This window comes from Bos mutus, chromosome 12 (genome assembly GCF_027580195.1).
Source record: "Bos mutus isolate GX-2022 chromosome 12, NWIPB_WYAK_1.1, whole genome shotgun sequence".
Lineage (NCBI taxonomy): Eukaryota > Metazoa > Chordata > Mammalia > Artiodactyla > Bovidae > Bos > Bos mutus.
This window is the reverse complement of record NC_091628.1, coordinates 69,034,278-69,048,853: the sequence shown is the minus strand read 5'-3', so window position 1 is coordinate 69,048,853 and position 14,576 is coordinate 69,034,278. Positions and strand designations below refer to the sequence as shown.

At 44.5% G+C, this 14,576-nt stretch overlaps 1 non-coding gene across 1 annotated transcript; it reads left to right on the top strand.

Moving 5' to 3' along the window:
• The first annotated feature begins 4,491 nt into the window (after positions 1-4,491).
• TRNAF-GAA (transfer RNA phenylalanine (anticodon GAA)) lies at positions 4,492-4,564 on the top strand. Its single transcript has one exon. It is a non-coding gene; the product is annotated as a tRNA-Phe (tRNA).
• Positions 4,565-14,576: the final 10,012 nt, after the last annotated feature.

Sequence of the window (14,576 nt, the reverse complement as noted above, 5' to 3'; positions counted from 1 at the left end):
GATCTCCATGAACACGCACCAAGGAAAGTCCACGTGAGCATACAGTGAGAAGACAGCCATCTGCAAGCCAGGAAGAGCGCTCTCAAGAGGAACCTACTCTGTTATCACCTTGATCTTAGACTTCCCAGCCTCCAAACCTTGAGAAAATAAATGTCTGCTGTTAAAGTGCCTCACTCCACCCTCCCAACATCTATGGTACTTTGTTCTGGCAGCCCAGGCCAACTAAGACGGTATCCTTAAGCAAGCTGTCTGTAGCATCTCTGGGTCTCTGTTTCCTGATATGTAAATTTGTGGATCAGGCTAAATAAACCTCATGGTCTCTGCCATATCTAGCATTACCATGATTCTAATGGAATTTTTTTTGGCTCCAGAAGAGCAGCAATCTTAAAAATTCTTTTTAATTCTGAGTTTCCAATTTTCATAAAAGTTACAAAATGGCACAGAAAAGTCCCAAGTATCTTTTACCCCTGTTCACCAACTTTCAATATTTTCCCCTATTTACATTTTCATATTCTCTCTCTGTGTCTCTCTCTCTCTTTGTATTTGCCCACACATCATCATTTTATTTTTTTGAACCATTTGAGGGTAAGCTGCAGCTATGATATTTCTTTATACCTGAATACACTGGTATTTCCTAAAACAAGGATATTTCCTCACCTAGCTATGGTTTTTTAACATTGACATGACATTTTTATGTAATCTATAGCCCGTGTTCTAATTTTTTTAATTGCTCTACTACGATCCTTAAAGCATTTTCCCTCCTGAATAGAAACCAGTTCGGCATCACATATTACTTTTAGTTGTGAGAGAGTCAGTTCCTAGGCAGGTTGATAAGGAGTCTAGGGGTTCCCAAGGAGAGAGGGGTCTGGAATTCTCAAGGAGGAAGAAAGGACAAACTTTTTTTCCTTCTCTACATTCCTTAGGATTATATAACAATAATGTATCCTGCCTGAGGACAGTCTTTGGATTAAACCTTCTGGCTAATTCTGTTATCTTAAAATGTAAATTATGGGAGTAGGTCTGATGAGGTCTTTACAACCTCCAGACATTCTTTGGAATATATAACTTCATTGTTAACACTAGCAAGCGGGTACTCTTTCTGCCCTCTTCTGATGCCTATGTCAGAAGCTTTTTCTATCTCCTTTATACTTTAATAGAACTTAATTACACAAAAGCTCTGAGTGATCAAGCCTTGTCTCTGGCCCCGGGTTGAATTCTTCTCCTCCGGGGCCAAGAATCCCGGTGTCTTCACATGATTCAACAACAACCTTTCAGTTGTCATGTCTCTGTTGCCTCCTTCCATCTGGAACAGTGGCCCAGCTCTTCTTTGCTTTCATCACCTTAACAGTTCTGAAGAATATACGCCAGTCATTTACTTGATTGCCTTTATATTACGATTTGTTAAATGTTACTTCATGATTCCATTCAGGTTATGCATCCCTGACTGGACCATGATTGAAGTGGCAAGCTGTGTCCTTTTGAAGGACTCACATTAGCAGGCACATGATGTTTCAGTGTCCTTCACTGGTGAGGTTCATCTTGATGACCAGATTAAGGCATTGTCCAGTTTCCCCACCGTATACTTTCTATTTCCCCTTTGCAACTATTAAGGAATCTACAAAGAGATACGTTGAGACCATGCCATAATCTTGCCCATTGTATAATTTTGCCTGAAGACATAGCATCCACTGATGATTCTTGACCCAACCAGTCTTTACTATCATGCTTGGAAAATGGTGATTTTCAATGCGACCACTCCATCCATATTTTTCAGTCAAAAGTGAAAGTGAAGCCGCTGAGTTGTGTCCGACTCTTTGTGAGCCCATGGACTGCAGCCTGCAGGCTTCTCCGTCCATGGGATTTTCCAGGCAAGAGTACTGGAGTGGGTTGCCATTTCTTTCTCCAGGGGATCTTCCTGACCCAGGGATTGAAACCAGGTCTCAGCGACCAAACCCAGGTCTTCCATCTTTCAGGCAGATGGCTTTACCCTCGGAGCCATTTTTCGGTCAATGCAAATTATTTACCTGTTGGCTAGAACCCTCAATCTCATTCTCTCTGCATTATTATACTCATGGATTCTTATTTTATTCAAGGGGTAGTTATCACCTTCCTTATTTATTTTGAAGCCTAGATTTCCCCAGATTTGGCCAGTAAGAGCCCCTTCAAACTGGCTCTTATGTCCTTTTGATATACTCCCTTCTTTCTAACATTTTTGAGAAATACTGACTAAAATCAGAGGCAAATAAAAATAAGTGTTACTTTTTTGGACTGTGAGGTCCCAGGAGCAAAGTTCAGGACAGATTATCAATCGATAGTTGTTCAAAAATTTATTAGACACTATAACTATATACAATATATTCTCTTCAGTTTTGTTATTTTTAGATCTTCTAGTTAGTTCCCATAATTAGTCTTCATGGTTATCATAGGTAATTAGACTGGAGTTGGCCAGAATCCTTGGACTACTTTGGGAGACAAGACTGCAGCCAAAGTTTATTTTCAACATGGAGTCCTTTCACTGATTTAGATGCCAACTTATCATCAGTCCCTTCCGACTGTGAGCATGTCCATAAACTTTTCCCTTCACTTTAGCCCTTGGCATTTGGTCTCTGCAGAAGCCTGATGGTTCTTCTAGCTTCTATAATCTTGAGAACAAAGCAGATTTTTCTCCCAAACTCAGTAGTAATTTTCATTCAACACTGCTATCAGCATCAAGGCACTAAGCTAGAGGCTTCCAAACTTTCTCTGTATATAATGCTCCTCCTGTCTCAGTAAATTTTTCCAATGCCCTCAGGCCAGAAGAAATACCAAACAGTTCCTTTCATGAAGTACTCAGGCCCACACAATTTATTAAGTATTTGTGTCCAACATCTTTGTACTGTTTGGAAAAAATGGTAACACATAAATTGAAAAAAGGGTATATATAAATATTTTTTCATAACAGAGTTTTTTTTATGTAAGCCATCTCCTGCCATGAACAAAGAAACTGAAGATCAGCATTAACGTCATCACTAGATACAAGAAGGTGAGTTTAAGGTCCCTGATACACATTTTCTGGTCCATGTGTGCAGAATAATGGTCGAAATCGGTGCTGTGGTCTCCACTGGGTAGTGGTCCAGATTCTCTTCGTTCATCTTTAGAGCCAGTTGGAAGTGGATTCACATGAGGGTATGGAATAGGGTATGTTTACCACCTCCCCAGGGAAAGGGCTTGGACCTGATGCAAAGATAGGGGTAGGTGATGAACTCCAACTTTTTCCTCATCCCTACACCCATTCCAAATCCCATTAAAACTTACCTGTCACTTTCCTAGTCACCCAGGTTCAAGCCTTCCCTACAGTCTTTGGAGGAGAATGTGAAAGGTAGCCACATTCATGACATTCAAGAAAAACCCTCTTTCCCCACCTCTTTACGTTTGACCTGCACAAGGAAGCGGCTCCAAATTTTTCCTTCTTCCACTCCAACCTCTCCTAAGCCTACACAGAACTCTATCCATCCCCAAGCTCGCTTTGGTCTCTTCTCTTCCTTAACCAATGACTTCTGATAAATGCCAAGTTCTTCTGTTTGGATTTACAACAAAGGAACTCAGAAAGCGACCTTGGAGATGGCTATCACTCCCCATATTCAAACATTTTTTTCTTTCATATTCGTATGCATACATACATCTATCCCTCAAAATTGGCTGTGAAGCTTCCATGTAAGTGGGTAAAACGGCGGTGATAATCAACCCCGCCTTTGGAGAATTACAATTTAATTGGAGAGGGGGAAAAAGGCAAAACAAAACAAAAAGGGCATTTGGGCGGTGCAGTGTCTGTGCTTGACACGTAGCTGGTGCTTCAGAAACATTTAGTATTGATATTGGGTGACCGTGGTCAATGAGCTCGCCAAGCTTTTAAGATGTACCTGGCTGATTCCGTGCAGCGTGGTGGCAGGTAAACGCAGCAGGGCGAGAACCCGGGATCGCGGAGACTGCAGCTCTGCCTCCATGCCCTGGTCCATTTCTTGTCTATACCAATAATGAAAAGTGTGCGGTCACAGCTGGAAGGGGCTACTCCTAGGGCAGGGGGCTTGCCAATGGGACACCCTCCATCGGGACCGCTGGAAACAGCTGTGGGCGGACTGAGCCCGGGTGCCAATAAGCCGCGGAGCCCTGGGGGCGGGGGGCGCGCAGCCATCGCTGATTTTGACCCCGCTCGGCCGGGCTGCGGGCCAGCCCGACCCCTGAATCCTGCAGCCGAGACACCGGCTCGTTCATGCTGCCGGCTGTCGACGATTAAACCAGAGGTTCAGATTATACTGGAAAAAGTTAAGTAACGTATACTTAGCTATTTAGTCATGGCTCATAAAAAGGCAGACATCTAGGTATAGACATTAAAAAAAGAAAACCACTTAATTTGACAAGGAAGAAACATTTTTAAGTGATTGCTGGGAAGAGAGGGAAGAAGCCAACGTCAGAAGTTCAGTGATAGTTTACTGTGAGGGCGACAAAAAGGGCGCCGAAATAGCTCAGTTGGGAGAGCGTTAGACTGAAGATCTAAAGGTCCCTGGTTCGATCCCGGGTTTCGGCAGAGCCTTTCTTTTTCAATCCAGACATTTGAATTTCGTAGATTCCCTTCTGTAGAGTAGCCTGGCTCATTAATTCCGGCCCAGGTAAAGCCTGAGACTTGAAGGGCGAGCAAGAAGTGGAAATAGCCGTTCTGGGGCAGCCCTAGGTGGCTTCTCCTCCCGGCCACTTCCGGAGCGTCTCCTGGTCTGGCGTCGGAGGCGCTGCTGCGCGTGCGCAATACGGCGCGTGGGGGGCTGCAGCCGCCCTGCTCCAGCGGAGAGCCGGAAGTGCAGCGATCCTGTGACCGTAGCGCCCCCGGGTGGTGAGAGGCGGATGCGCGCTGGTAGCCGTGAGAAAAGAGTAGATCTTTCTGCCGGGGCTGGAGAAGGCAATGGCACCCCACTCCAGTACTCTTACCTGGAAAATCCCATGGATGGAGGAGCCTAGTAGGCTGCAGTCCATGGGGTCGCTAAGAGTCAGACACGACTGAGCGACTTCACTTTCACTTTTCACTTTCATGCATTGGAGAAGGAAATGGCAACTCACTCCAGTGTTCTTGCCTGGAGAATCCCAGGGACGGGGGAGCCTGGTGGGCTGCCGTCTATGGGGTCGCACAGAGTCGGACACGACTGAAGTGACTTAGCAGCAGCAGTAACTTCTCCCCTGGAGAAGGAAATGGCAACCCACTCCAGTATCCTTACCTGGAGAATCCCATGGACGGAGGAGCCTGATAGGCTATAGTCCACGGGGTCGCAAAGAGTCGGACACGACTGAGTGACTTTACTTTACTTTACTTCTGCCGGGGCGGGGGCGAAGCCAAAAGGGAAAGCTCGTTCTAAATTTCATCCGCGTGCATGCGTGCGTGCTAAGCTGCTTCCGTCGTGTCCGAGTCTGTGCGACCCTGGGGACTGCAGCCCATCAGGCTCTTCTGTCCGTGGGATTCTCCAGGCAAGAATACTGGAGGGGATTGCTTCTCCAAATTTCATCCGCAAAGCTTCCCAATTTGAAAAGCAAAATCCCTACTGTTGAATCAAATGGCATTCCTCTGATCTTGCCCGGGGAGGGAACCGGACGGCTGGGTATTTCTGGTGAAAATGCACCAAACTCAGCTCTGGGATGCCACGGTCAGGGTTACTTGTCCAATAGGTTAAAGCGTGGCAGCTTTATATCTCCGTGAAATTAATCAGTTCTCCGTCGCAACAATTTTATTTACAGTCTAGATCAGAAGTTCGCAAAGTGATCCCAGGGCTAGCAGCCACAACTTCACCTGGAACTACTTAGAGATTTAAGTTCTCATCCGCGCTTGATACCTACTGAATGGGAAACTGGGGTGGGCCCATCGCTAGTTATTTTAACAAGTATTCAGGGGATATAAAAATCGCGGGTTCTATCCGTTGGCCAAGGAGATCCCCTGGAGGAGGGCATAGCAACCCACGCCAGTATTCTTGCCTGGCGAATACTCCAGTATTCGGATCCTGGCTCAGCTCCCAGGCCTACACAATATGTATCAGGCCCCCGGACTCCCTTTTCTTTACTCAGAAGCACCTACATTAGCCTTGGAGTGGGTCCCACAGACCAGGGTCCGTGCCCCCAGCACATCCCACCACCAACACACACATCCAACATGAAAGCAAAAATTCTCAGAAAAATTAATTCTGAGCAGATGTCAAAGCTTTATTTCAAACTTGCAGGGAAAGTCCCCGTGGACAGTGGAGCCTGGTGGGCTATACAGTCCATGGGGTCCCAAAGAGTCCGAAACGACTGAAGCAACCCAGTACAGGGGATTCTGAAGCAGCTAAAGTTTGAGAACCGCTTATCTAGATGTTCCTTTCAGTTTTTAAAACAGCCCTTTCCTAAGACTGTTTTTGTGGACAGACTTTTCCCTTGTGCTGTCTTTTTCCCTACAAGTTTGAAATAAAGCTTTGACATCTGCTCAGAATTAATTTTTCTGAGAATTTTTGCTTTCATGGTGAATGTGTGTGTTGGTGGTGGATGTGCTGGGGGCACGGACCCTGGTCTGTGGGACCCACTCCAAGGCTAATGTAGGTGCTTCTAAGTAAAGACAAGGAGTCCGGGGGCCTGATATATATTGTGCAGGCCTGGGAGCTGAGCCAGGATCCAAAGGTAGAAGTTGTAAGGATGCAGATTTTAATTGAAGGAAGAAGAAATTTCAGTCTATTGTGAAGTGAAGTGAAAGTCGCTCAGTCGTGTCCGACTCTTTGGGACCCCATGGACTGTATAGTCCATGGAATTCTCCAGGTCGGAATACTGGAGTGGGTAGCCTTTCCCTTCTCCAGGAGATCCCAACCAAAGGATCAAACCTAGGTCTCCTGCATTGCAGGCAGATTCTTTACCAGCTGAGCCACAAGAGAAGCCCTCAGTCTAGTGGAGTCACTATAAAGGGGAAGATGCATTTTAGCGAGGTGATGAGTTGCTGGTCAACAGATGAAAGACAGTCACTTGTGGGACCTATGCATGAAATCTTGCATATATTCTGCTTCTCTTGAGTTGAAAGGGAAGGCTACTCACATTATGAAATCTTGTGTGCACTCAGGTTGTTATTTCACTCATTGATTGAACACCAATTATATACCTCCCGCTATGTGATCCTTATAACTGCCCTGTGAAGTTACTTATTATTATCTTCATTTTACACATAACAGTGTAGGAGGGCAAGGATTAAACATGTATCAGGTGTCTATGTCCTAAATGTTATTAAAAGTGAACAGATGTTGGGATGTTTGGGTACATAAAAATAAAAATAGCTTGAGTGAGTCACGTCCGACTCTTTGCAACCCCATGGACTATATTTACAGTCCATGAAATTTTCCAGGCCAGAATACTGAAGTGGGTAGCCATTCCCTTCTCCAGGGGTTCCTTACCCAGGGATCAAACACAGGTCTCCTGCACTGCAGGCAGATTCTTTACCATCTGAGCCACCAGGGACATCCAGGGAAGAACAGTTGCAGGAGTAAACTAAAAGCTTTGCTGGTTAATCAGGAATGGCTCTCTGGGTAAGTAGGTCTTGATTGGGCCCTCAGAGGAAGATTTCTTGGTTAGGGAAACCCCAAACTGGAGTGCACCCAGACATGCACCTGTTCAGATGGGAGGAGAATGGTGTGGGTGCCAGGCAGTGGCAGCGACTGTTCATTTCAGGCAGCCTGAGGCCGGATTGCCTTGTGGGCAGACACAGTAAGACTGTATCTGCTGCAGGAGCACAGACATCTGTATGGGAGGTGGGCTTGAGGGACACACTGGGTTAGAAGTCTGAAGAGCTGTTGGAAAACACATTTTAACTGAGTAACTTTTAAAGATCACACTGGCTTTCTTCAGCGATTCAGGAACCAGGCAGCATCCCTGCTAGGAAATAAAAAGGGGTCCGAGGAGCTGTTCAGAAAGCAGAAGGAGGCAGGACAGGAAGTTATTCTAGCAGAGATCTGATTGTTTCAGGCAAGGCCACCTTCCTTTGGGAGGGCCAACAGAGGTCTATCAGACAAACTGAGGGCTTCCCTTGTTGGCTCAGCTGATGAAGAATCTGCCTGCAATGCGGGAGACCTGCGTTCAATCCCTGGGTTGGTAAGATCCCTTGGAGAAAACTCCAGTCTTCTGGCCTGGAGACATGACTGACTGACTTTCCCTTCACTTCACCTCTGTAGGAGACGGAGAATATCCCTCCTACCCCTCCCGAGTTCTTGTGGCTGGACTAGTAATAAAATCGACCAAAGACAGATTAACAAGAGAAAAAGAGACACGTTTTAATACATGCTCATGGATGTCTCAGAGAAATGAGACCTAAGAAATGGACAAAGCGGGCACCTTTTTTAGTCTTTAGATGAAGAAACAATCTGTGAGGAATTGACAGGGAGAAGAAACTAAGGCTTTGGGTGCTTAATTAGTGAAGAATCTAAGCAGAGTTTGGGCTTGGGGTGGTACATTGAAACAGTAGCCAGGCTTGTTCATATAGGCTTCTGAATTCCCTCTCTCTGGTGATAAGGGTGTCCTCTACCTCCTGATGCAGGGAGAGTGCCATTCACAGGGGAGATATTTTCCTGCTTCCAGGGAGATTTAAGAGGGTTCAGGGTCCCTCTAACACTGGCCATTAAAAAAAAATTATTTTCGACTACACTGGATCTCTGTTGCTGTGCGTGGGCTTTCTCTAGTTGTGGAGATGGGGGCCACTGTCTAGTTGCGATGTGTGGACTTCTTATTGTGGCTTCTCTTGCCGAGGGGGCTTAATTACTCCTGGCATGTGGGATCTTCCTCGACCAGGGATTGAACCCATGTCCCCTGCTTTGGCAGGCGGATTCTTAACCACTGGACCACCAAAGCTTCTTAAGTAGCTTTGATTCAAAATAATCAATATGCCATTGAGGCATATTTTGGGGTGACCTACCCTGGGCACTGGCACCTCACTACTGTGACCAGGTAATGCCAGACTGACTAGAGGATGATGTTCCTGGGAGAGGAGGAAGCTGCCATTTGGTTAGGTATTAATTCCTCATTCCAGTACTAACTGGTCCAACCCTGCTTAGATTCCAAGATCAGACAAGATGGGGTGCATTCAGGGGGTTAGCCATAGACAGGTTAGGTATTAAGTCTCAGTTTGGTGACCTTGGGCTTAGCATAATTGGCTACATTTTGGGCCTGATAGCTAATTGTTTTTTGCTTTTATATTACATTTTTATTTTGCAAGAAAATAAAGTATGCAACTTAAAAATAAAATTAAAACATTAAGCAGTTCATCAAAATATTTCAGCCTACTGCATACGGAAACTATGATAGCTCATTTTTTTTTAAACAAGGAAACAGTTAAGAGGATATTTTGGGCAGGCCTCCACTGGATCTGTTTTCCTAAAAGGTTTTGCTGACTTTGTGGGAGGCAAGAATGATAAGGAGGAAGGTAGGCAACCTTTAAAAAAATTAAATATGTATTTTATTAAAAATAACTACATATGCATATATTTTTATTAAAAAATGTTACAAATGTATACATATACATATTGGGGCTTCTCAGGTGGAGCTAGTGGTAAAGAATCTGCCTGCCAATGCAGGAGACCCAAGTTCAATCCCTGAATTGGGAAGATCCCCTGAAGTAGGAAATGGCAACCCACTCCAGCATTCTTGCCTGGAAAATTCCATGGGCAGAGGAGCCTGGTGGGCTGCAGTCCATGGGGCCACAAAGAGTCACACACAATTGAGTGAGCACGCACACACGTACATGTATATTCATACCATGTAATTTTTTAACCTTAATATGTAAAGTCTACAGATGTAATCTGATCATTTTTATTGCCTTTCACTGCCATGTGACCTGCTCTAACAGATGTCAAACACCATCAGTTTCCAGTGGTGAAGGCTGAGAAATACTGAACATGCGTTGTCTCCTAGGGACCCTCTGATGCCAGGTATCAGGGGTGGTGTGTAGTTCTTTATAAACAGAGAGGGATGTAAAGGGTGAAAGTGAAGTGTGGAGTCAGCCCTTATTCCAGAAAAGAAATGCTTTCAATGGAAAGAACACCATCACATTAAAGATTTATAAGACTTAATGCTCAGCCCAGGTCTTTATTGTCAGCAGAAAGGTTGTAGATATCTCTTCTTGCTTCAGGGCCTTTAACTTGGGTGGTCGGGGAAGGCTTTTTTTTTCTTGTTTCCTTGGTGAGCTTTTGGAAAAAACCTGGGCCCTCTGGGTCATCTGATAAATTTCTAAGGTGACATGCAAGCATTGCTAAATGACTATCTCTTAATTATCCCAGATGCTATACTCATTTTAGGTCAGAACTAGGATATAATGAAACTGTTACAATTGTTACGCACAATATAAAACTAGATGAGCATTTAATAATTCATTAAGGCTTTTCATGTAATCAATGTGTACATGCCTTAATGCCCATTTTATTAGTCTTAGGTCCTATTTCTACTCATTTAAATGTAGAGTGGTTTATAGTTTAGTTTCCTGTTATAGTATTTGTCCATCTCAGACTTATCTAATGTTGAAGTCTGACGTTGGTCAGAAATACAACTCCTGCTGGGATTGGCCTTCAGTTCTGGGAATACATGAATCCTGCACAATCATCCTTAATAGGTGATGTCAGAAAGGACTGCTTTGTTTAAGGGTAGCTCACTTATCTAACTGGAAATCTTGGAGGGTTGTTTGCAGAGTAATGTTTGGGAGAGGGCCAGCAGACAGCCTGGGGAATGAAGCAGGACAGTCTGATGAGGGGCAAGGCTCTTCATAACAAATGCCCAGGTCTCATGTGAGTTCAAAAAAATTGAAAATTTCATATAATGAGTTGTCTTAAAGCAGGAGTGTGCAAATATTTGACTATTACAACCTAAATGTATTCTACAGTGCATTTGGGGCAACCCTGCCATTACCTACTCCACTGGCCTTCTAGTCCAGAGAAGCAAAGAATGACCAGAGTTGCCATTTCCAGAGTGCTGTCCATGTGCCAGGCATTCTAAGATGGGGGTTCGAATTCTGGGTTGGGAAGAGCCCCTGGAGAAGGAAATGGCAACCCACTCCAGTATTCTTGCCTGGAAAATCCCATGGAGAGAGAGGCCTGGTGGGCTATAGTCCATGGGGTCACGAAAGAGTTGGACACCACTTAGCAACTAAACGGCAATAAATGGCAGATAAGACTAGTTAGTAAAGTTTATTACATAGGTTTTTCAGGTGCCATTTGTGGGCTGAGTAGGGTATATAGTTGTCTCTGGGGATTAACTTCTGTCCTTTCTGGTAGAGAAGGAAGGGGGAACATTCTTACAAGTTTATGTCCTGTTTTTAAGCAAATGAGGGAGGTCAGAGAGCTTTGCTTGTATTTGCTTCTTCTCTTCTCATTTGCCTTTAATGCAAAATAATAATCTGCCAAAGTGGCAGGTTTGGGGTGGCATGTTTGGGGTGGCATGTTTGGAGTGGCATATTCTGCTACCCTTGAGGCAGACTCTGCTACCCTTCAAAAATATCTACTGAGATGTGATTTCTTCTTTGTGTGTTTGCTGTTGCTGGTGGTTCAGGAAGGAAGAGGGTGGAGTAGAGTGAGGTGTGGACACTGCTGGCAGAGAGCGTAAAAAGTGTGGTGGTCTCAGTGGCATGGATCCTGTTGTCTCTTAATCTTAATTGTGTCTAGAAGCAATACCAGTATACCTGCCTCAGAATTTTAAAAAGCACTTTGCATCCTAAGATAGACAAAGACAGCCCCCCAGGGGATCTCTCTGTCTGGTTAGAGTCCCCATAATAAATGAAACTATGAGGTTTTCCTGAAAGTTATTAACTCTGTATTAAAGATAATTTCATTTACAACCATCTCAATGTTGTTATCTGAAGACAGGTAGTAACCTTTGTAGATAAAAATACTGTGACAAAATCACTTCTTCCCACCATGAACAAACTATAAATTTGATAACACAGCTCATCTTAGGTATAGATGTGGCTTGTTGGATTTTTTTTTTTTTTTATTTAAGAGTTTCTTGTTTGTTTTCTTTTTAAGCCAGTCTTAAAAAAACATTATTTATATATTTATTATTTGTCTGCACCATGCCTTTGTTGCGGCTCGTGGGATCGAGTTCCCTGCCCAGACGGAACCTAACCCTAATACTGCATTGGGAGGGTGGAGTCTCAGCCACTGGACCACCAGGGGAGTCCCAAAGAACCCTAACCTAATACTGCATTGGGAGGGTGGAGTCTCAGCCACTGGACCACCAGGGGAGTCCCAAAGCCATTCTTTTTAAAACCTGGATTGCCTAATCTAACCTCTTAGCAAGTAGATTACTTTTTTTTTCTTCTAAATACTTTTCTTAGAGCAAATGTCTCCTTAAAGATGGACTCTGTTAGAAAAGTAAAAAAAAAAAAAAGAAAAAATTCAATAGAGTTTCAGGCAAATTGAAACGGGTTTAGCTGCTCCTCAGCATGTGGGATCTACCTGGACCAGGGAATTGATCCCATGTCTCCTGCATTGGTAGGCAGATTCTTTACCACCGAGCCACCTTGAAACCCCTGAGCTGAACTTTTAAACCATATTTAGTATCCCATAAAGTATTGGAGATAATCTCACCCAATATCAATGATGTTTACATTCCCTAATTGGATTGAATGCTAAGGGATTTTAATGTTAAATCCATAAACTATATCTAGATTTGAACTATCTGATCTCTTATGCTAGGAATAATTATTAACAGAAAAGTTTGGTTTTGTTCCTTTATTTTTACAAAATGAAGGCCTGATTTATTTAGCTGTTGAGAAGGCAGGAAGGAAATACTGGTAGAGGGTGCATAGAAACCTCTCCGTTGTGAGCATTTTCTTATGTCAGGATGGCAAACTGCTCCTAGAAAAATGTAGTCAGGTGCCCGTTTATTCCACATGTAATTCTGTTAGTGTCTCCTCAATTAGTGTCCATCTTTCAAGTTCTCACGTTTTGCCTCTTCATGAAGCCTATTAGCCATAGATTAGGCTGCAATGGATTTCTTCCATTTTGATCGCCCAGAGCGCTATGCACTCTGCACTGGGCATGTGATTCTGTCCCATCTGTCATTTTCTGTTTCGAATGTGTGCTCATTTCCTATGGCAAAATGCCACCTCCTCAGAAAAGGTGGTTTGGACATTAGGGAGAGATAGTTGAGAGTCTCTATGTTCTAGTGGGAAAATGTGAGGATTATGGAGGAGTGCTCTGTGAAAGAAGTCATCTGACCGGGAATGGCTGGAAGGATGTGAGCTTATTCCCTGAGAGGTTGGAGGAGTGCTGAGATCGAAGAAGGAAAGGAAAAGGGCAAAGACAACAGAAAAAAAAAATCTGGCAGTCTGGAGGGGTGGTGGTGGTGGTGTAGTCGCTCAGTTGTGTCCAACTTTATGTGACCTCATGGACTGTAGGCTCCTCTGTCCATGGAAGTTCTGCAGTAGGGGATGTCAAATCCTCTCCCTAGCAGAGGTGGGGGTGGAGAGACAGACGTTGGGACAGTTGATCTCACCCCTAAAAGCAGGGAATCCTTAGAAGAGGGTTGTTACCTCAGACCTCAAGAGAAACTTCAGGAGAGCCAGAAAGCAACTTTATTCCTTTTAAATCTGAGTCCTCAGTTGCATTCATGGTAACACTGGAGTGCTTCAACCAACCTTGCTGAAGGATCTGAATTGCGAGTCACTGCAACAATTTATGGTTCATCGCCTTGAACTCTCACATTGCAAAAACAGACGATTCATCAAAGTTATGTGCATTTTCGACCGCAGTGAATGAAGTGGAGGAATGCGGTCCAGCAAGAGGCAGAAGAGAAAGCTGAAACCACAGATGGGTACCGCAGCTCTGTGGATACAGGTAGTAGGAGCTGCCTGGGCCTGAGCTCTGACCTCACCTATTGGCTGTGAAATGTTCATAGGTTCTGGCCTTCTCAGTTTCCGCTGGCCAACCTGTAAAATAGAAGGAAAGATAAATACTTATTTTTTAGGCCTCTTGAGCGAATTAAATGAAATGATCCAGGAAGTGCTCCTCCTGTGGCACCCGGCATCCTTAGCGCTCAGTTGGCGCCCTTGCTGGCCGCTCTCTTCCTTCAGGGATGGGTTCAAGCGTCAGCTCCTGCCGGTTTCCCCGGGAAATCTTTGGGTTTTTCTGCTTTGTACTTCCCGCACCTTATATGTTTATCCATCCAGATAATATTTCCTGACCGGCTGCTATCATCTCCTTAAGATGTCCATCCATGTGCAAAGCAGACAGCGCGCAGTCGGTGCTCAATGCAGATTTATCCAATGAATGAGTACATTTCCCTTTTCATCCTCCTGGCAGCGGTGATGGTGGCTCATCAGCATATTATGGCTTCTGGCTGTACTTGTTTTTATTATGTTCTCTAACAAGAGATCGCGGAGAAGGCGATGGCACCCCACTCCAGTACTCTTGCCTGGAAAATCCCATGGACGGAGGAGCCTGGTAGGCTGTAGTTCATGGGGTCGAGAAGAGTCGGACACGACTGAGCGACTTCACTTTCACTTTTCACTTTCATACATTGGAGAAGGAAATGGCAACCCACTCCAGTGTTCTTGCCTGGAGAATCCC